At 43.0% G+C, this 23498-nt stretch overlaps 1 pseudogene; it reads left to right on the top strand.

The window, feature by feature from the left end:
- The first annotated feature begins 2291 nt into the window (after window positions 1-2291).
- On the top strand, window positions 2292-9521 carry LOC141370242 (endogenous retrovirus group V member 1 Env polyprotein-like; annotated as a pseudogene).
- The last annotated feature ends 13977 nt before the right edge of the window (window positions 9522-23498 follow it).

Below are 23498 nucleotides of genomic sequence, written 5' to 3'. Positions count from 1 at the left end.
ATAAAATTGGAATGTTCCCTGATTACTGAAGCTTGTAGGCACCAAGGGCAGGCCACCCCAAGATGGCCCACTTTGGCATAAAGATTATTGTTGAGGTGAAGGCAATTGAGACCCTACAATCTCAAGAAAAACCTTTACCCCTCCCTTACCTACATAAAAGAATCTAAATGAAGGGTCTTTCCCAGAATAATGGCTATTTATGAGAGATAAATTTTAACTGAATGACCCATCTATATGGCAGGTAAATATCTAATTAGCAAACATCTAGCCCCTGACTCTCCCATGAATTGCATTCCTTCCTGTTAAAGTCTCAGACACTTACCCCCCTTCTCCTTAGTTCAGGATGACATACAAGTCTCATTTTGCCTGTCTTTGGAATTTCATGTCTGCGTGTATTCCCATATGTACAAAATTAAGTTTGATTTTCTCCTGTTAATCTGTCTCACAGCAATTTTTAAAAAATTTTTTATTGTTATGTTAATCACCATACATTACATCATTAGTTCTTGATGTAGTGTTCCATGATTCATTGTTAGTGCATAACACCCAGTGCTCCACGCAGAACGTGCCCTCCTTAATACCCATCACCAGGCTAACCCATTCCCCCACCCCCCTCCCTTCTAGAACCTTCAGTTTGTTTTTCAGAGTCCATCGTCTCTCATGGTTCGTCTCCCCCTCCAACTTACTCCCCTTTATTCTTCCCCTCCTGATATCTTCTTCTTTTTCTTTTTTCTTAACATATCTTGCATTATTTGTTTCAGAAGTACAGATCTGTGATTCAACAGTCTTGCACAATTCACAGCACTCACCATAGCACATACCCTAACCAATGTCTATCACCCAGCCACCCCATCCCTCCCACCCCCCAACACTCAGCAACACTCAGTTTGTTCCTGAGATTAAGAATTCCTCATATCAGTGAGGTCATATGATACATGTCTTTCTCTGATTGACTTATTTCACTCAGCATAACACCCTCCAGTTCCATCCCTGTCATTGCAAATGGCAAGATCTCATTCCTTTTGATGGCTGCATAATATTCCATTGTGTCTCACAGCAATTTGATTCTTAGTCCAGTTAGAGAGACAATGAAGGGGGCAGGAAATTCTCCCCCACCCCTTACAAGCTCAATAGCCTACCTTGGAAGGAGATGGTCAATACAATGTCTCAGTCAGGTGCACTGTGGGATGGGAAGGTGAGATAATCCTTTCCTTTTATTCAGTAAGGTTGAGTTCCTGCGAGACTGTAAGCAGATAGGTTCAGTGCCACCCCTACACCTTAGCCCCAACAGTTCACAGGGCCTGTTTTCACTTGTTAGTCCTTGCACTTCTCTGTCTGAGGGTGTTCTGTGTCCACTGAGGCCTGTTTTGCTCACTGGAGATGCCTAGGAATTAATGAGACAGAGCAGGGACTGGACTCAGGTCCTTTCACCCTAACTGCCAAATCCAACCTTCCTGGATAGCTATGCCCCTTGAGTTGTAGGTCTGCCAGGAAACTAAAACTCTATGCTTTTGACTAGTATATCCTGCAGGAATGCAGAGCGAGGGTGCTCACTAAAAGGAGGGACCAGACTATAAAGACTGGCAAAGACCAGACCAAACCAGCCTGCACCCCTGAACTTTCACCAACTTTCCTCCTCATTATAATACTAAAAATTATGCTCAGGGGTGGAGATTTAACATGCTAATGAAATATGTGATGAATATAAAACATGTTCTGTCCACTGTGTCTACAAACCCAACCTCCTGCCCCGGCATGCCTAGATGTCACTTCTTTCTCACCTCACCCCCTTTAAAAACTTTCCCTGGCCTTTGTTTGGGGAGCCAGTCTGAAGGACACTTCCCCCAGTGCTCTCTCCCTTGTGCTCCAGCATAAGCCCTAATAAAAGCCTCTCCTGGAACTCCTGTTTGGTTTCTAGTCAATTTCTATTGTTTACAGAGCCCAAGGACCCAGGTTGGTACCATATTTCAGCGACCAAGAAGGGGCCCCAGGGGGGTCTTTTTCCCCCTGTTAGAGAGGGTCTGGGACCCTTCAGGGCAGACAGACAGATGCAGCCCCATCGTTGCTGACATGAGGCCACCTGAACGTTTGTTCCAGTGTCACATCAAGGCACATCTGCCTCCGACGTCCCGGGATTCCCACTGCTCTCATTCAGGCAATACATTTCCCTTTTCCTTTTCTTCTCTCCTCCTTTAAGCTCCCTCTTCTTTCCACACTCTTTCCCCTCCTTCGTACCCTCTCTGGGGTGACCGCAGACCTCTGCAGCTTCATTGTTCTCAGCTTGTGGGAACATGCTCCCTACATACTCGCTCTGGCCAGTAACTGACCAGCAGAGGTGGGAGGCGGCCACCCTGCAGCCTGTAATGGCTGTAAGTCTGAGAGTCACCGGAAACTTTCTTTTTTCTCTCTTTTCTTCTTCTCTCTAGGTTATCTGAATAGACACCTTCAGGGAAGTCTGGTAGAAATGATTGACTTCCCTGGGCCTGATCACCCTGGGGCGGTGGATGTGGACAGAGTGTCTCCCTCCACTGGCCCCTGTTTGGTTTCTCTGCCTGAATAGACACCCTTGAGGAAGGCAGGTTCAAATGGTATTTCTTTCTTTCCTTCTCTCTCTCTTTCTCCCTTTCCTTCTTCCAGCTGCTCTGCTCTACCCACTTCTGGCCTTCAACCTGGAGACGCCATTTGGATTCCCCTTTGAAACTCCTGGGTACTTCTCCATCCTCTGTCCCAGTCTGTGGGGAGGAGAACTGTGCAGGTGTCTTTGTCACCTCACTAGCTCGATTTGTCACCTGGTTAGATCTCATTGCAATCTCCGTGAAGACCGCCTCAATAATACATGGGCACAGGCTCTTTCTGACCCTAAAATCTGTTTCCTCTCTCTCTGTTTGGCCAGCCACCTTATTGATTGTTTTTCAGCCCAAAAATTTTGGGTTCAGAATGAGCGGGACATGGATTTGGTGTAAGATTGGAGAAATTGAAAGGGTTGCTCATACATGCAGTTCAGCACTGCGAGAACCCCTCCTTTCCTACATCCGTTCCTCTCTCCCTTCTCTGCAGCCTCATTCCCACAGTAACTGGGCCAGGAGCCAATGTCTATCCAGAGCCACTCTGAGTCCCAGAGACTCCATCCAGCGCCAGGTCCTTTGATAGTCGAACACCAGGTTTATCAATAGTTAAGACAAATGCTCAGGGAATCTCAAAGGACTCCCCCTTGGGCTGCCTTCTTAATAACCAGGACCAGTTCTAATTAGATGGTTTAAAGAAAAAGAAATTAGTTTTCTTTGGTAACATGGTCTGGCCCCCAAAACACTTTGGATGATTGAGAGAAGTGGCCACCAAATGGATCCCTTAACTTTAACACTATTCTACAACTGGATCTGTTTTGTAAACAGTCTCAAATGTGGGAGAGATTCCGTATCTAGAGGCCTTTATGAAACTGTATCAGGACCCGGGCTTGCATGATTGTGTATGTATGGTCTCCATTCCTGCCGTACCCTCAAAGGATTCCAAACCAGATTCACTTACAGACCCTCTTCTCCTGCTGCTACTGCATCTTCCCCAAGTGGGGGACACTCCTCAGGGACCAGCTGGCTACCCTCAGCCTCCTCCTTCAATACCCTCTTCAGCCTCTAAGCTCCTACCTTATCCTAATCCAGCTCCTAAAGACCCAGAACGCCCCAAACCAGAGTCTTTCTTTCATGGGACTCTGATCAGGCTCCAAGTTACCCCCCTCCTTTGCCTCTATCCCCTCTGGGAGGTGGTTAATGGGCAGGATGGGGGGCTGGGGCTGGGGAACGGCTAGAGTACACGTCCCTTTCTCTATGGGAGATTTAGGGATCTGCAAAGAAAGGTTTGGTAGAGTTTCAAAAAAGTTTAGGGATGAGTTTGTCAGATTGAGACTACCTTCTCACTGACCTAGCAGGAGTTTATTATCATTTTAGCACCCTGTTGCACCTCTGATGAGAAAGGTCTCATCATAAGGAAGGTTAGAGAATGTGCAGATTGCTTAATGACCACCAATCCTCTCCATCAGGTCTACCAGGTGGGTGGTGACACGGTCCCAGAACAAGACCCTCACTGGGACTATAAAGATTACATAGACTGAGCCAGAACACAGCATTACTTCAGCAGTTTGTCAGAGGGATGGATAAAATCTGTGAATTATGATAAGATTAAAGATGTTACTCAAGAGAAGGATGAAAACCCCACAGTCCTCCTCAGCTGGGTAACAGAAGCACTCAGAAAGTATACTAACACAGTCTTGGAGTCTGGAGGGGAAAGGGCATTGCTTGTCATGCATTTTTTTACCCAATCTGCTCCCGACATTAGGAGAAAATTGCCAAAGTTAGAGGCTGGTCCTCAGACTCCATCATCAACCTCAGTAGAGGAGGCCTTCAAGGTCTGTAATAACAAGGACAAGGCAGAGGAGCTGATAGAGATAGGAGATTGGCCAAAAAGACACAGCTGCCCCAATCCATCCACTGCCTCGAGGTCACCCTCAGAGGCTCAGAAGACAGGACAATCAACAGGAGATTGCCAGCCTCCCAAGAAACCAGTGTGTTTATTGTTGGAAGGAGGGACATTGGAGAAAAAGGGAATGCCAGGAAAGCTCCCTGTGGGACAGCTTGGCCATACCTTCTTCTTGTTAGTCTCTCCATGAGAACACATACACCTTACACCGATTGACCGAATGCAGTGCCAGCCCAGCTCCAGCTTCTGCCTAGTGCATCAGTGTCCCTGCAGCGGAGACTATGGCCACCCTTGCTGGGGCAGGTAGGAAGACTGAAAATCTTATAGATGCTAGAGCTGCCTAATCTGTCATGATCAGGCCTACCGGCCCCTCTCCAACTGCAACTGCACAGCAATGGGGATAGATGGATGGTCTGAGGTAAGGCAATTCACTCCCCCTCTTGCTTGTGAGGTCAGGTCTGTCACTATTACTTGTTCTTTCCTATATGTACCTGAGTGCCCCATTCCCCTACAAGGAAGAGACCTGCTAAATAAATTTGGAGCCACCATTACCCTAAAAAAAGAGTAGAATTCAAACGGAAATGGAACCTGGGCAGGGACTCCACCTACTGGCACGTCTAAACTGTCTGGAGCCTAATGCTTTAAATATTCCTGAGGAAGTTAGGGGCCAAGTAAACTCTTCTGTCTGGGACATATTTACCCAAGGAAAGGCTAAAAATGTTCCCCCAATAAAAGCAAAGTTAAAACCTGGAGTGGGATTTCCTTGAAAAGGACAATATATCCTAAAACCTGAGGCCTTATAAGGAATCCAACTGCTATTTGCTAAATTTTTAGGAAACAGACTAATTAAACCATGGCAATCTCCCAGTGACACCTTAATTCTCCCTGTCTGGAAGCCAAACTGGGAATATCCATTTGTATAGGATCTATGGGTGGTAAATGAGGCAGTTGGTCTCATTCATCCAGGGTCCCAAATCCATACACCTTACTCACCCAGGGTCCTGGAGACACCCAATATTTCACTGTGTTAGATCTTAACGATCTTAAAGAGTAGCATCTTAAAGACGCCTTTTTCTACATTCCTCTCTACCCTGACTCCCAGTACCTTTTTTCCTTCTTTCTTTCTTTCTTTCTTTCTTGCTTGCTTGCTTGCTTGCTTTTAGAGAAAGAGAGCCCAAGTGGAGAGGAGCAGAGGGAGAGAGAGAGAGAATCCCAAGCAGCTGCATGCTCAGTGTGGAGCCCTACACGGGGTTCAATCTCACAACCCTGAGATCATGATCTGAGCTGAAATCAAGAGATGACTGCTCAACCAACTGAGGCATTAGGTGCTTCCCTTTTTGCTTTTGAGTGGAGACACCCTGATATTCTGGAAGCTACTCAGTATACGAGGCCTGCACTCCCATAAGGCTCCTGGGACACTTTCCATCTTTTTGGAAAAGCACTGGCAAAGGAGCTATGGGAATTCAACTTAAAGAATGGAACCGTGTTGCAATATATTGATGATCTGCTGATAAGTAGCCAGAAAAAACAAGACTCAGATGTTAAACTTAACTTCCTGGAAAAAAGGATATAAAATCTCCCCAATGAAAGCTCAGATCTCATGGCAGCCAGTTCAATATTTGGGTTCTGATGCTTCTGGATTTCTAATTATGACCTAATGACAAAGCCCTTATATGAGGCTCTAAAAGGGGAGGAAAAGGAGCCCTTACAATGGAATAGGGAATGAAAGCAAGGCTTTGAGGCTTTAAAAATTAAAATAGGCAGGGCCCCAGCATTGGGACTCCCCATTCTGGACAAACCTTTTACCTTTTATACTCATGAAAGACTGGGAGCTTTGAGGGTCATAACCCAAAAGCTGGGCCCTAACCAGAGACTGGTGGGCTATATCTCAAAACAGCTAGATCCAGTTGCACAAGGATGGCAGAGCTGCCTACAAGTGGTTGCAACCACTATTCTTTTAGCTAATGAAGCTTCTAAGCTTGCTCTGGGCCAACACCTGGAATGCATAACTCCCCATCATGTCTAGACAGTACCAGAAATTAAAAGACATCATTGGCTAGTGGGAGGATGGTTAACTAAATACCAGGCTCTCCTGATGGACACTTTAAGAATAACCAAACTTTAAACCCAGCTACCTTGCTCCCAGCCAGAGAGGATGAAGGTTTGCAACACTAGTGTATAGAGACAATAGAGCAAACCTATTGCAGTAAACCTGACCTTCAAGGCAAGCCCTTTGACAACCCAGTAATGGAATGGTTTACTGAGGGGAGCAGTCTTATAGAAAGGGGAGTCTGGAAAGCAGACTATGAAATATTGAGTCTCAATGAGGTTACAGAAGCAAAATCCCTCCCATCTCAGACCTCAGTTCAAAACGCTGAGTGAATTGCCCTAATCAGGGTCTTATAACTGGGGAAAAGAAAAAGATTAACTATTTTTACCGACCCAAGTATGGGTTCCATGTATTACATGCCTAGGCTTCCATCTGGAAAGAAAGGGGGTGTCTAACAGCTAAAAATTCCCTGATAAAGCATAAAACATAAAGATCTGATCCTAACCTTCTTGGAAGCAGTACTGCTCCCCATTCTGGTAGCCATGGTCCACTCTAAGGGCCATCAACAACACAGGTCCCTTGTAAGTCAAGGAAACAACAAGGCTGACTGAGTGCCAAAATAGACAGTTTAATCATAAAAGCCTGATCAGTCAAGGCTCAGTGATTGGCCCCTCCATGCTCCCCAGTCACCCCCAATATTCCCTCAAGAATAGAAAGGTGATGAAAAATGGAGATATTAAAAAAAAAACAGAGTATTGGATGGTTCATAAAGGATGACAAGATTCTCATACCTGGGGCCCAAATGTGGAAACTCATTAAGTATTTACATAATGCTACCACTATGAGAGGGATACTCTATGGGACTAGGTACAAAAGATCTTTTCAGGAAGGGGACTTAGAAAAATGGTAAAACAGGTAACCCTCACCTATAACTTGTGTGCTCCTAACAATGCACAGGCCCATCCAATCCCTCCTTCATTACTTAAGCCAGTCCAACACCAAGGTACATACCTAGGGGAAGTTTGGCAAATAGACTTCACCCAAATGCCCCCACAATCAGGGTATAAATATCTTCTTTATGTTCATTGACACCTTCACAGGATGGGTCAAAGCCTTCTCCACTCCATCTGAGAAGGCAACTGAGGTTTGCAGGTCCCTCTTAAAAGAAGTAATTATTCATTTTGATCTTCCTTAGTCTCTCCAGAGCGCCAGCGGGCCCTTCTTTATAGCCAAGGTCACCCAGGGCCTCTTGACAGTCCTGGGAATAAACTATAAACCACATGCCTCCTGCTGGAGTCCCCAGTCTTCAGGAAAGGTTGAAAAGATGAATCATACCCTAAAGAAAACCTTAGAGAAATTTTGTCAGGAAATTCATGAGCCTTGGATGTGAGGGCGATCTGGCTGCGACATCTGTCACCCCATTGATCGCCAGGGTTGATTCGGCTGATTTGGCTGGCTAGGCGGGTGTCCCCTTCCTCCCTCACCATTCCATGTGCATCCCTCCCGAAGCTGTGCGCTCAGTCGAAGAGGATGAACGTCCCAGGTAGAGGAGGACCGTTCTTCGATCAAGGGTATACGAGTAGCTGCGCTCCCCTGCTAGAACCTCCAAACAAGCTCTCAAGGAAATTCATGAGCCTTGGGCCAAATTATTTCCTATTGCACTAGTCAGGATTCCCACTGCCCTAAGACTAGCCTAAGACTCAGCCCATTTGAAATGACATATGGGGAACCCTTCCTCACTGCTGATATTTTACTAGGTGGGGAAATAAGCCAAGGCTTTCAGCATATTATTAACTTGGGCCAGGTACAAAAATCTATTTTGGAGTATGTTAATCATGTGCTACCAGCACCCCATAGAGGTAATTTAGAAGAGGCCACGCCACTGCACATTAATCCAGGAGATCATGTCCTCCTTAAAATTTGGAAAGAGGGCTCCCCAGAAGATTTGCTACCTAAGTGGAAAGGCCCCATCTAGTGATTTTAGCCATTCCACAGGGAATCCTTAACTGGTACATCTTTTCAGGCTAAAACCTTTTTATCCTGGACTTCTTCAGGCCCAGAACCACCTTACTCTTGTGAACATGTGGAAGACCTTAGATACTTGTTCCAGAAGTGACCCTTGGAGTCAGATAGGTGATTATGCTTTGAATTGGTTTGCTGAGTTTTCTTTTTGTTGTCCCTGTTTTACTTTTCCTTCTCTACCAATACTGTTTTGGGTCACCTCCCCCCCCTCCCCCCCGGGAAAGGTCTGTTCTGCCCTGGTGGGTCTAAGACATGGAAACCAATGATGAGATGGATGAGGTAGACCCTTCTCTTGGCCCTTCTCCTGAGGATGAGTTGGGAAGGAAATAACAAAGGGAGGGAAACCTGGAGAGAAAATTCAATTGTCAACTTTTCTAGCATTGTGGCCTCAGGAAATAACCTTTCTAATGATTGGATCTATCATCCCCACCCACAAGAAGGGGTTCCTAAGCTCCAGTTTGTACCTATAAATGAAGATACTAATCTCACCTCGACTTTTAGCCCCATTAGGAGCACATGACTTCTAATAGTGGAACTCAGTGATTGTGACGATTTAAGGTGTATAGGGCTTACAGACTTTTGGAACCAAGCCAGTTTCCAGATTAAGCACCCATTTCTCTGTGAAAAACAGGGACAACACTGTTGCCCCTGCCAGACAAATACCTGCCTTACTGATGTGGGAAGCTCACCCTCTATTTATCCTTTGCCATTTTCCTCTTCAAGCTCTTCATGTACCCCCAACCAGACTCACTGGTGTGTGGACTCATCTCTACTCTCCCCAGGCCTCCAACCTAACTCCTCCTGTATGCACTGAAAAGGACCAGCAACCCCTTCCTAGAGGCTCACCTATCAGACCCCATCTGCCTTGGACAGCCAGGAGAGAATAAAAGAGGACTCAGAACTAGATGGGGAGGCCATCGGATGGACAGTTTCTGTCTCCCAGATGAGTAATGCACCTAACTTGGGTCCCCTTTTATAAAGATGGTTTAGTTCCTCTTTACCTTGCCAAGCTTGTAGCCCACGCTCTAGTCCACCACAAAATAAACTACCTTATGAAGGGAGCTCGGATTTCTCCTTCTCCTCCTGGTTTCTTTAGGCAAATAATGTTACCTTCTAGTGAGAGTGCACTTGGGGACAATTGGGCCCTAAAGGGCTAGGCCCCAAAGGATTAGGCCCCACTATATATAAAGTCACCTCTCAAGCCAGATAAAAGAGCACTGTGACTCCTCTCAGCAGAAACTGGAGCAGCCATAAGACTGGCCCGCCCCCTGAGGGTATTTCACCTATCATGAAACAACCTCAAAGAACCATATCCAGGCCTTAGACAAACTGGCCTCAGATGTTGGTGACACCTTAGAGGGCCTCTGGGAGTCCTTACATTCTTTGGCAAATAGGTTGTACTTGATAGTAGGTTGGCTCTAGATTATCTTCTGGCTGAACAAAGAGATGTCTCTACAGTAGTCAATGAAAACTTGCTGTACGTACATCAACGCTGCTGGGGAGGTTGAATTGAATATTCAGATTTACAAATAAGTCAAATGGTTGCATGGGTTAATTATATCAATGCTCAAAGTATATGGTACTCTATTATAGGCTATATCCCTAATGTTACCTGGTTCCTGCCTTTCCTTGGGCCCTGATTGGCTATTCTATTGCTGTTACTTTTGGGGCCCTATCTTCTTAATCTCCTGGTAAAGTTTGTGTCTTCCAGCCTTCAAGAGTTCCAAGTCAAGCTAATGGTGGTACAACCAACACCACGACAGGAGGATCCGAGTGCTTCTAAATCATTAGACTGTCAGTGAAAGATTTTTATGCCTCCAGGGTAGGATAGGAATGATGGCCTCCCGCTCAGCAGGAAGCAATTTCAGAAGATGAAATCTTTGGCCCCTTCTCCTTAGGAATAAGGAGGGTCAAATCTCTCAGGGGGGAATGAGAAAATGTAGGGACAGGACTCAGGTCCCCTCAAGTCCCCTAACTGCTGAATTTGGGTTTCTGGATAGCAATGCCCCTTGGGTAGATCTTCTGAGATAGCTACAACTCTGTGTCTTTATCCTGCAGGAATGCAAAGATAGGAAGCTCGCTGAAAGGAGAGATTCAACTATGAAGACAGGACAAGACCAGCCTGCACCAAGATAGACCCCAGTACTGAAACTTCCCCCTCATTATGATACTAAAAATCATGCCTGGGGTGGAGATTTAACATGCTAATGAGACATGTGATGCATGTGAAAGCATGTTCTGTCCACTGTGCCTGTATATCCAACCTCCTGTATCTTCCTGCCCCAACATGCCTAGATGTCACTCCTTTCCCACCTCAGCCCCTTTCAAAACTTTTCCCAGAAAGCTAGCCTGAAGGACACTTTCCCTTTTTGCTGTCACCCTTGTGCTCCAGTGTAAGCTCAAATAAAAGCCTCACTTGGAACTCCTGTTTGGCTTGTAGGCAATCTCTTGTTTAGAGAGCCCAAGAACCTGAGTTGATACTGTTAGCGTTCATCTCAGCAGGCTCAGTCAATGACTTATAAGACTTGACAGGTACAGTTCTGGCTTTCTCTCCCCTCAGATGGGTTAATTCTAAGGCATTGTGCTCTGTACCAGTCCCACACTTCCTGAGTCACCTTGGTGACAGCTGGCTTGACAACACCTTCTTTATTGGCAGGGTTTCCCTCCCTGTTTCCTTCCCTACTCCTCTCCCTGGTGTTACCTTTATTACCCCAACAAGCTAAATGCCTATAAATTCTCGACTCAGGGTATGTTTCCAGGGAAAACTGCACTGAAACTATGACCAATCATGTTAGTTCCCTATTAAGGGTCGTGATAATGTGGATGTATTACCTCATTTCTGTTGCCTCTGAGATCTAGCATCTTGTCTTTACAACCACCATGTCCCATAGCCAATGGGCCACACATAAGAAAGCTGAGGAGGAAGAGGGGTCTTGGTTTATTCTGGTAGATGTGTATTTGTGTGTAAATGTGTACGCACAGACAGTTCATTTTCTAAAAGTAAACATTTATTTAGTATTTTTAGGTCAGCTTTTCCCTTACTGATATTCTGAATACTGACATGTCTATACTGTTTCTCTGGAGTTTCATGTAGCCCCAAAGAAATAAACCTGAATTGTGTTAAAAAAAGAAAAATTATATGTTTCCTTAAAGTAAATTATCAGATTTCTTACCATATTCATTTATTTATCAGAGAGAACTATGATTTTATGAGATAAAGTGCAAGAGGTATTCTGCTTTTCTCATTGTTCCTTCTCCTCCTTGTTCCCCTCTCCATTTTTTTCATCATTTCACAATCTTACACTGGTCTTTCCTTGACCTCCCCGCCACTCACACTTTAAAAACAAGGTGTGCTGTGATGGTTCCTCCAAGCACCTGCCCAAAGGCTAATGCATTTCTGCATAACAACACATTTCCCATATCTTCAATTCTTGCTAAAGCATTTCACAAGGCAGTGTCTCCTGAAGAAAGAGTCTGAGGATTGCTAGTCAGAATGTTATTTAGAAGTTGTTGTTTGTATACGATCCTGCAATTGCACTACCGGGTATTTAACCCAAAGATACAAATGTAGTGATCCAAAGTGGTACATGCACTCCGACGTTTATAGCAGCAATGTCCACAATAGCCAAACTATGGAAAGAGCCAAGATGTCCACCAACAGATGAATGGATAAAGAAGATTTGGCATATATATACAATGCTATGCAGCCATCAGAAGGAATGAAATCTTGCCATTTGCAATGACGTGGATGGAACTGGAGGGTATTATGCTGAGCAAAATAAGTCAATCAGAGAAAGACATGTATCATATGATCTCACTGATATGAGGAATTCTTAATCTCAGGAAACAAACTGAGGGTTGCTGGAGTGGTGGGGGGTGGGAGGCATGGGGTGGGTGGGTGATAGACATTGGGGAGGGTAAGTGCTATGGCGAGTGCTGTGAATTGTGCAAGACTGTTGAATCACAGATCTGTACCTCTGAAACAAATAATACATTATATATTAAAAAAAAAAGATGGTAGGAAGGGAAAAATGAAGGGGGGGAATCAGAGGGGGAGACAAACCATGAAAGACTATGGACTCTGAGAAACAAACTGAGAGTTCTAGAGGGGAAGGGGGTGGGGGGATGCGTTAGCCTGGTGATGGGTATTAAGGAGGGCACATTCTGCGTGGAGCACTGGGTTTTATACGTAAACAATGAATCATGGAACACTACATCAAAAATTAATGATGTAATGTATGGTGATTAACATAACATAATAATAAAAAAATAGTTGTTTGTTGTTCTTAGAATCAGGAGCTAGCTGTAAATCTTGAGAAAGAGGAGGTTTCAGATCTAAGTTTTGTAATGGAGAATAGATACAATCTGGCTTGATCAAGACCCAGATGGAGAGAAGTATCTTTTAAAATGGTCAAGTACTCTTTTTCTGGTTTGTTTGTTTAATTATGGAAGATTCCATCTACTTTCAAGTGGTTTCATGTGAGAATAAAAACTGGCTTATAATAGCTAAATAACTCAAAAGTCTTTTCAATAACTCAAGGTCTACCATGAAACATGTTTACTTTGCTTCAGGGAAGCAGGTAGGATGAGACATTCTTTCTATCCCTGAGTCTCAGGGATTTTGTCAGTAACAGTGACACAAAACATCTTTGGGGTTCTCTTTGGAACTGGAATGCCAGGAAGAGATTATTGATTTCTCTCAGTATTTCCCATTGGATAATCCAGGTTGGTTAAGAACTCAGGTTGTTTCAAAATGGATGGGACTAAGAGACAAAAGAAGGGAGATATTTTGGTTACTGTTGATGTTTTTGCTGGGGTTGCAAGATCAGAGGAGATGCTTCATAGCTACTAAAAATTCTTAAATTAAATTTAATGGGGACCAGGGATTTTCAGAGTCCTGCAATTCCCCTGTTGAGAACTAGGGTGTAGTGTTTTATGGAGGTGATAGTACTTTGAAGTTTCTCTGTGGAGAAAGGTGTTTTCTGTAAAAACATAGGATGTGTAACTAAAATATAATTAATTTTGTTGTTAGGGCCTATCTTAATTTTTTATGGCCTAAATTTGTTTTTTAGTAAAACAAGGCTACCCTTTTATCCAGTCAAGCATGTTTTCACAGCTCTCTTACAGAAATGCCCCAGTTTCTGGAATCCACTCAACACAGAAGGTCCTTTTATGAGGCAGGAATCTGTAATAGCTGTGGTGAGAAGCCCATGGCCCACACTGTGAGGATTTTCCAGTTGGTGTCATTTAAAATGCCAATAGGCTTAAAGGGTTAATATTAATTGATGTAGGAAAGACTTTATTAGGGTTCGAAGCTGAGGGCTAAGAAAGAATTCTAGAGACGTCTTTGGTGCAAAAAGGTGACTTTATTACATCACGGGGACAGGACCTGTTGGCAGAAAGAGCTGCAATGGGGTTATGAGGAGTGGCCTCAGTATATACTTTCAAGTTGGGAGGGGGTTAGGATAAATCTCTAAGGAATTTTGGAAGCAAGGTTTCCAGGACCTTGAGGGGGCTAGCTATTGTTGGGAAAATGTCATTTATTACCATCTAATAAAACCTTAGTCATGAGACCCTTCAGATGTATATCGGTGGGCCATACGTTTGGGGGATGATTGTGAACATATATCTTGGCGGGTTTAGAGATAAAGAAGTTTCCAAAGGAATTCTTATACATTAAAGTAGACTTACAGGATCCTAGTGGAGGTTGGGGCTCAGCCTAGGATTGCCTTTTGCCCTTAGCAAAGTATTAATATTGAAGCAGTTGAGTTCCTAGAGGAATGTCACTCTGCCTGTTTCAAGAACTTGTTGGTGGTCTCTAGGTAGTAAGGAAATTTGATAATTTTTCTTCTGCCTTTGTTTCCCACACCACTAATGAACTAATGAAAATTGGTGTCTTCCATGGCTTAGTTAGCTGTAAAGGGTTATTTCTTTTGGGGGGGGGTGGTCTGATTTGAACTAAAGACTTCTAATCTTCTTGTGTTCATAGTTTGGGTGTGTTTTCACATCGATCAAGCATACATAATAAACTTTTCTTTCAGGGTGCCTGGGTGGCTCAGTCATTAAGCATCTGCCTTTGGCTCAGGTCATGATCCCAGGGTTCTTGGATGGAGCCCTGCATCGGGGTCCCTGCTCAGCGGGAAGCCTGCTTCTCCCTCTCCCACTCCCCCTGCTTGTGTTCCCTGCTCTCACTATCTTTCTCCCTCTGTCAAATAAATAAATAAAATCTTAAAAAGAAAACTTTTCTTTCTCCTAGAGGAGACAAAAGAAAATGAATGAATGCTGGTGAAAAGTGATAACTTTAGGTTAAAATGAGTGTTATTGATTTGCTCTGTGTTACATGAATAATTCATAACAAAAAGGAGAAAGCAGAGGTGCTTAGGGACACAACATTTATTGAAAAGTCATAATATTAAAAGTAGGGAAGAATTAAGAGAGATAAAGGAATTTTCCATTCTCTGATCTTTAATTCAGATATTCCCCTATAGTCTTTGACAGCAAAATGAGCACTGGGTAAAAGAAGAATTAGCATGTGTATGGCTCATTGCTTGGGTAGGTGTGCAAGACTACTATTTATTTATTTATTTATTTATTTATTTATTTATTTATTTATCATGACCCTGAGATCAAGACCTGGGCTGATATTAAGAATTGGATGCTTAGGAACACCGGGGTGGTTTAGTCGGGTAAGCATCTCTCTTTGGCTCAGGTCATGATCCCAGGGTCCTGGGACCCAGCCCTGCATTGGGTTCCCTGTTCAGCAAGGAGTCTGTTTCTCCCTTTCCCTCTGAGCTTCCCCCCTATTCATGCTCTCTCTCTCTCTCTCAAATGAATAAACAAAAAATCTTAAAAAAATAATAGATGTGTAACTGACTGAGCTATCCACTAGCCCCCTGACTCAACTTTTTTAAATTGTTTGGTAAATGACATTTGAATCTATTTTTTCTGAATATTATTTACCCATATGAGAAATCTTGCTTAGGTAGGCCAGAAAGATGGGGATGAGCTAAGGGATCTCTTTCTGATGCTTGTTGTCCTCCATCCTTACCAGGTTCTCCTTGAACCTCAAATTGGGGCTAGGCATGTTTCTAAAAGAAGCCTCAAAGCCCAAGGCCTTTTATATTATGCCAGGGTTACTCATAATTATTATTAAGCTGGCAAACATCTTTTACATTTTACATTTTTAATGGGAAAAGTAAGAAACATTTCTGAGATCAATTTATTTTTCCACTTAGTATCAGTTATGGGGCTGATTTTAAAGCAATTTCTAAAGTCTTATACACTGTGGCTTAATTGTTTTAACTCATAGTCCTGAGGAGTAAACATGTTGAAATATTTCAAAGGACTGAACAGCTTCTGCTAGCACCAAGGGTGCTGTCACAAGACAGCAAGCAAGATTTCTCAAGTGGAAATTGGCTTTCAGAAAATCTCTGCAGTTACAGGTATTTCTGCAGACAGTGCACGGTGATGTGTTTGTTTTTTCCAGTTGGCTTATTCATAGCTTCTATCGTTGGTACAGCATTATCACTCATTTATTGCATTTATCCACAGAGTTTATCATAATAATATAACTATTATTATTATATTTGTTATAACAGCTAAGATTAAGTCAAGTACTATCATGTGTCAGACTGTGTTTTAAGCAGAGTTGTTCTAGCCCGACCAGCCTAAGACCACCAGGGACAGGCCGCTAGTCCTACTAAGTTAGATTATTGATGCCTTGCAATGAGGGAGAGCACACACTAGAGGAAATGTGGTAGATCTTACCAAATAAAATAGGAAGTGCAGTTCTAGGATTTTGGAGAAGTGTGGAATTTAGGTGAAATGTAACTGAAGCAGCATCTTGATGGGCTGAAAGCAAAGCTGGGCTGTGTGTAAGAGGTCAGCATTAGGTCTGGACAAAAAGTGGACTCAGAATCCTTTTACTTTGAGACAGTAAAGTTAAGGTAGATGTGGAGTACTATAGCCAGAAACTCCCTATTTGGAGGTGTGCACATGGCTTGTAAGTCCAGGTTGGTTTTCCCTGCCAAAGCGACTCAGATTCTCTAGATGAGAGTAGGATGCTTTTGTGGGAAACTGCCAGAAGCAGAGACAAGCCTGGCTGACAGCCAGAAAGGTAATGGGACCTCAGTCCTACAACTACAAGGAACTGAATTCAGCCAACAGCCTGAATGAGCTCGGAACACTTTTCCCCAGACCCTCTGGTAAGGAATGCAGCCCTGCCAACACTTTGATTTCAGCCTTCTGAGAACCCATTACTTGGCAGAGGAATCATGTGAATCCCCTGGACTTACAACCGATAGAAACTCTAAGATAATAAATGTATATATTTTTTCAAAGACAAAAGCCCCAAACCAGACAGAGTGGGGTATTTCATTCATATTGGTATGATTTCAAACAGCAATGTTTCTCAGAGTCTATGATTTAGAGAACAGAATTTCCCAGTGGGTAAAAAAGCAGTTGTCCCCTGGTGAAGGGGGTTTTACGACACTTTACAGCTATAGGGTGCCCTTGGGAGGAATGCTGTTTGCTATGAACTCTGCTACTGGCTTTATCTTGTCTATTTGCCAAGCCTGATTTTTACTTTAAAGTCCAAGCTTATTTTTAATTTCTCAAGATATTGACTTACTTTATCCTTACAACATTCCTACTAAGTATGTAGTATTATTTCCCTGTTTTTTAGATGAGGAAACTGAAGCATCAGAATTGATTAATTGCTCAAATGGGAGAAAAAATCTTAAGGAGTGGTACCAGGCTTCAGCCTAGGCCATCGATCTTCAAAACCAAATGCTTATGTCCTATGCTGTCCTGCTAAGTGGGCCTTTACACCTAAGCCAATAATAAATATTTTAGCAATTGGAAATAGAATTCCTCTTAGGGAAGAAAAATTAGTTTCAACCATTTCTCGGGCCAGAGACGTGGATTAGTAAGGGTAATGGCACAAATGGGTAACTGAGCAGGTCTGCATTAACAACAGTAAAATTCCTAACACGTATATACAGTTATTATGTGCTTTAACTCACTTAATTCTTACAACAACACCATAAATGAGAGTGATCCCATTTTATAGATGAGCAAACTGTGGCCTCCAGGGGTGAAGTAACTTGCCCAAGGTCGTGTGGATTGTAGGGGGTAGAGCTGGGATCCACACGTCAGAGGCCTATCTCAAAAGCTCAATTTTATTAATGATTTTGTTATATAAGAACACACAAGAATTAGGGGACACGGGCACAAAAAGGAAGTAGGAAATAGAGATGATGTGGTGACTGAGCCCATTGAAAGGGAACAGAGGGACTCCCCAGCTCAGATGGCTAATATTCATTTTGTACTTGTTTACACTGTTGTGATCTAAACTTCCCTGTCTCTCCAAATCTGCTCTGCACATAAGGGTTTCTGTAAATGGGATTCTTTGGTAGTAGAGTTGGGAAAATGAGTTTCAGAAAAAAGTCACAAGATGTATAATGCAAGGTGTGTAATTCATAAGATGCTGGAAATAATAGCCAGAAGGAATGGGAAAAACATTACCTCAGATATTTACAATTTTTTTTTTTGGTGGTGGTGGGGAATTTGGAACTTTCCAGAGCATGCAAAAAGAGTTGGAGTCAATCTTATTGAGATCATAGAGGCTGGAAGACTTTAGTTGACAACCATGTTGCATGTCTGTTAAACATAAAAAATGAAAACATCCAAAGAGTTGAATTTAATTATACCATTGACAAGTGATATATCGGTAACTGTTAATTATTTCTGGTACCTAGCATAACATCAGGTATGTGGTTGTCCCTGAATAAATAAATATTTGTTGAATATAAATAATGAATAAATGAATGACTGGTTGTTTTTAAACAGCAATAATTAATGGGTAGAAGTCAATTATTGTATTCTGTTCTGCTTATAGACAATTAGAAACTCTTTCCTACCCATATGCCATTTATATCTTTGTCTGGTGAGTTAGAGTAGAGGCTGCAGATGGTTGCTAATGCCTTCCAGTTTATGACAGTGGCACCTAATGCATGTGTCAGGACTGAAATCAACAAGGAGGTGGTACTCGATTGTCAAATTCCACATAATGAAGTCAATTTTGATGAGATAACACAGACTAAATGCTAAGCACAGTCTGTCATGACCAATGTTTATTCTTTTCCTACCTAAATGTTTCCATTAACCATTTTCTAAAATGGAAGACTTTTTATAATGCACCATAACTTTTAAACCCCAATTTTCTCAACATTTTAAACTGTTTTTGTTTTTTTGTTTTTTCTCTTTTGGTGATTTATTTTCAGAAAAATTTTTTAAAAAAACCCGTTTTTGGCATTATTATGAATTAGTGGTTTTTTTTTTTTTTTTAGAGGATTTTTTTCTTAAGATTTTATTTATTTATTTGAGAGAGACAGATAGCTAGAGAGAGCCCAGTGGGGGGAGGGGCAGAGGGCAAGGGAGAAGCAGACTCCCGTGTTGAGCAGAGAGCTCAACTGGGGGGCTTGGTCCCGGGACCCTGGGATCATGACCTAAGCCGAAGGCAGATTCTTCACCAATTGAGCCACCCAGGCACTGCGATGCAATGGTGGTCCTGAAGTAGGCAATTGGCATTCTTGGTTGCAAATAACAGAATCCACTCTACTAGTTAGGTAATAAAATAAACTTATTCTTAGATCTTAGATAATTCATAGCATTATAGAGGGTAAGAGTATTAGGTATGTAGCCTAGGCAGCAGGAATGATGCCTCAATGGTACCACTGGTCACTCCAGGAGAGACTCCGTGCTGCTACTATTAGGCGCCAGCTCTGCAGGTGTTACAGGTATAGGTACTATTTCTATGACTTTAGCCAGTTCTCCATGTGAAATAGGAATTGTTTCCACTATACTTAGTCACCCTCACCAGAAACTGGATTCTACATGGCAACTAGTTTCTCTTCCAAATCCAATGTGGGAACATGTGATTGGTGGAGTTTAAGTCACATGTCCATGTTTTAGTTACAAAGGAATCTGGAAATATAAATGTAAATAAGTGAATTCTGGATTCTACCTGAGGAGGCAGACTTGTAATGTGGAAAACACAGAAAAGCTGTTCAAAACATGCTAGGTAGCCACACACATGGCATATATTTACCATGGCCTTGGAATCACAGAAGGGGGTATGCTGAAGCTATTGTGGACAAAGCAGAAGGATTTCCTTTAAAGGATCTTTTCCTGCTGTCCTGTTTTAATTGGTCTTTCCTGGTCTTGTCTCTTTTTTACTCTTACTTATCATTTCTTCCGAGCGCTGGTTACAGGAAAAAAAAAATGTTAGTTCTTTTTATTAGTCATGCTAGATACAATTTGCTGAACTTTGATATATTCCAGGCTCTATGAAGAGAGCTTTACATATATTTCAAATTTATTCTTCACAAACCCTTCATAAACCTGTGAGATAGATATTCTTCCAGCCTTGAATTTTACAAGTGAGGACACTGACGTTAAGAGCAGTTAAGGTGTCTTGCTGGCATCCATGGTGGGATGTAGAGTGAGTGACAGAGCTGAAATTTCAGCCACGTCCCCAGGACTCCAATGCTGGTTCTCTTCCTGCCCATTACAGTAAATCTTGCTCTTAAGTTTACACACAACGATTGATTTATAGGTTCCATTGTTCTCTAGGTTGATTAACTACTTATAGGTAACTAGATCTTGACATTTTTTTTAAAGATTTTATTTATTTGACAGAGAAAGACACAGCAAGAGAGGGAACACAAGCAGGGGGAGTGTGAAAGGGAGAAGCGTCTTCCTGCTGATGCGGGGCTTGATCCCAGGACCTGAGATCATGACCTGAGCCGAAGGCAGACGCTTAACAACTGAGCCACTCAGGCGCCCCTAGATCTTGACATTTCTTTCCTTTACAAATAAGTGAATGAAGTGTTCTGAATTCCTGTAATTTATAAGAGATTCAAAAATATAAACAAAGCAATTGCCACTGAGTAGCACTCCTTGCAGAGATAAATCCAGCTTCTTTGTGTCAGGGTTATTTTAATGTGAGTTCTGAAGGAAGCAGGTTAGGACTGCTCATCTTGCACTAAATGCAATCACTCTGCACTGATTTCTGGGGATTCAAGAATGAGTAAAGCTCAGTCACCACCTTTTGGGGCACAGAGTCAGAAGGGGTCCCAGTTAGTTATTCTGTGAGTTTGGTTTGATCCATCTTTTCTGGTAATTCTAACTAATGCCTATCCTTTGACTCAGCCCCCAAGCTCTCTCACTATCACATCCACTAATACCAAGAAGTAAAATTGCAGCTTTAAATCTCTTTTGCCTTTCAAGCTTCAATGGCTGTAGATTTGCCCAACAACCCACTTACCTCATGGATAAAGGCGAAACACAGGATCGTGTCTGCAATAGGAAGAATGATTACTACATCTACCTTGAGAGGTCATTATGAATACTCAAATTTACATTATTACCATAGCTTATGCTTTTATCAGAGATGTTGGTTTCTGAGAATATTAGCTAAGCCTGATTTCCTATAGAAATCACATGCACTTTTAAAATTTAAAGACTCTTTTTTCAAAAAAGATTTATTTATTTATTTGAGAGTGAGCACGCACGTGTGCGCACGACAGAGAGAGAGACAGCGAGCGAGAGTACGGGTGTGGGTGGGGCAGAGGGAGAGAGAGTCTTAAGCAGACTCCATGCTGGGGCGCCTGGGTGGCTCAGTCGTTAAGCGTCTGCCTTTGGCTCAGGTCATGATCCCAGGGTCCTGGGATCGAGTCCCACATCGGGCTCCCTGCTCAGCGGGAAGCCTGCTTCTCCCTCTCCCACTCCCCCTGCTTGTGTTCCTGCTCTCGCTGTCTCTCTCTGTCAGATAAATAAATAAAATCTTTAAAAAAAAAAAAAAAAAGCAGACTCCATGCTGAGCATGGAATCCCGACGACGCAGGGCTCAACCTCATGTCCCTGAGCTGAAACCAAGAGTCGGACACCCAACTGACTGCACCACTGAGGTGCCCTTAAAATTTAAACTCTTTTATTTCCCAACAGCCACTGATGATTTTTATCTTCGGAAGGATATATTGTTATCTTTTATAAAAACAAGTTTGAGGACAGGAGTGTAAAACAAACTTCTTCATACCTCTCAGAGTGTACTTTTGTGTATTTGTGCAGTGATACACAGTCTGGGCTTCATGGCAGATGTACATGAGGGGTTCCTGGGGTGACAGCCATGGGAGAGTTGGGAGCACCCTTGCAGGTTCACAAGCCTTTACCTGCTTCTCAGGACCCCTCTGCTCGAACCCGTTTGGTATTTGGAGCTCTACATGAACTTCCATTTGAAGAAAGGATTTTACTGCTCACGTGAGTTTGGAAACTACTGAGGTAGAGAAGGGTTGAGAGAAAGCAATTTGTTCCTACTCACCAGTGACTTTAAGGGAGTAGGTTAGGCTGCACCTTCTGATCTTTTTACACTTGGGTTTTGGGTAGTTTTTTTTTTTTTCCTTTTATTTTCTCAAAGTATGAATTCTCAACATCCAACAGACCCATGTTCATTTGTCAATTCAAAAATGTGCCCAAATCAGATATATATTGCTTGGGCAAGTCTGCCATTTTGGGAAACCCCTAAGTGATTTTGTCCATGAAAGCAAATCCTAAAAAGGTTGTTTTTCACAGAAAAATCAGTTGGGGATTTTTGCAGTAAATTAGGGAGGATTAACATCATGTAACACACCCAGTTTGCCCTCTCATTTCTGGGAAGTGTCATAAGTTGTGTAGATCTTCCTGGATTTCCTATGTTTCTGGAAATTTCGAATTCAGTTTATAAAAGTTGTGTTTTCCTGCGGCTGAGATTGTCACACTGGTTCTCTGGTTCTTTCTCTGCCTCCCACTCCCCTTCCACTTAGAAAAATGTCTTCTGCTCTCTTTTAAAAGGGGGAAGGAGTTTTAAAAAGACCCGAGACCTGCCTCAGTGGTTTGTTTATAGCTCCCTCAGCCTGCCTTGCTCTAGGGCTAACATAAACTTGAGCTTCCAGGGAAGAGAATGTTCCCCTCTCTGTGTGTAGGTGTTTTTCCTCTGTATCTGGGTCTGCCTGTGGGTTTGGTCACTCTGAAGTGCTGAAATGTTTGGTCGACACCATGCTGGGCATGGACTTCATATAATCTGTCAGTGTTGGGCCTGGCTCCCCTTGCTGCTGATTGCAGGGCTCATTTCATTTTTATCCCACATTTGGAGACTTGGGGCTCTCTCTGCTTTCCCTGCATGCACACACTGCAACGAATGGCCTTTTCTCTTGTCTCCTTTCGGTGGTGCTGTGGCCCCACTCCTCCTCAGAGCCTCAGAGAACCACTGGTTGCCAGCGCCCTGGAAAGAGCACAACCCCAAAGTGGCGCTGGGCTCATTAGCAGGCTTCTCCCCAAGCCCCTCTGTGCAGGGCAGACATCGTGATAGAAAGAGAAGCAGGAGAGGATCAGAACTAAGTTGGGCTCCAAATTATTTCTGAGTTTTGCTCCTGGCAGGAAAGTCCCACATCTGACCCTAAGCAGCAACCTGCAAATTGGTCTTTAGAGCTGTCCTTGGTGGCTCAAGAAAGAACCTAACACTGCAATTAAGGCTGGGCCAGGCATTCAGTTATCACTGTGCCTTTTCTACTGCAATGGACTTTCTGGACTGAATGGAGTACCTCCGCCCCCAGAGAGGGCAGCCCTAGCCCGACTGCTCTGCTTGGAGAGGCATGTTGCCATTTGAGCCTTGGAATAATAATAATAAATAATAATAATAATAAGTATTATTATTATTAATTATTATTTTAGTTACTTTACAGGCAGTCTTTAAATGTTTCTTATCCTTATTTCAGGCTATGAAGGTGGACCTTTCTTTCTTCAAGTATAGAGAGGGAACAGGGAGGCCCCATGTAAGTCCCAGAGATTTATATTGGGCCTTTGAAGGATCATTTCCTTCCTTCCTTCCTTCCTTCCTTCCTTCCTTCCTTCCTTCCTTC

This window comes from Callorhinus ursinus, unplaced genomic scaffold (genome assembly GCF_003265705.2).
Source record: "Callorhinus ursinus isolate GAN/ISIS: 27379988/994484 unplaced genomic scaffold, GSC_fseal_2.0 scaffold29, whole genome shotgun sequence".
NCBI lineage: Eukaryota > Metazoa > Chordata > Mammalia > Carnivora > Otariidae > Callorhinus > Callorhinus ursinus.
This window is presented reverse-complemented; position numbering and strand designations above follow the sequence as displayed.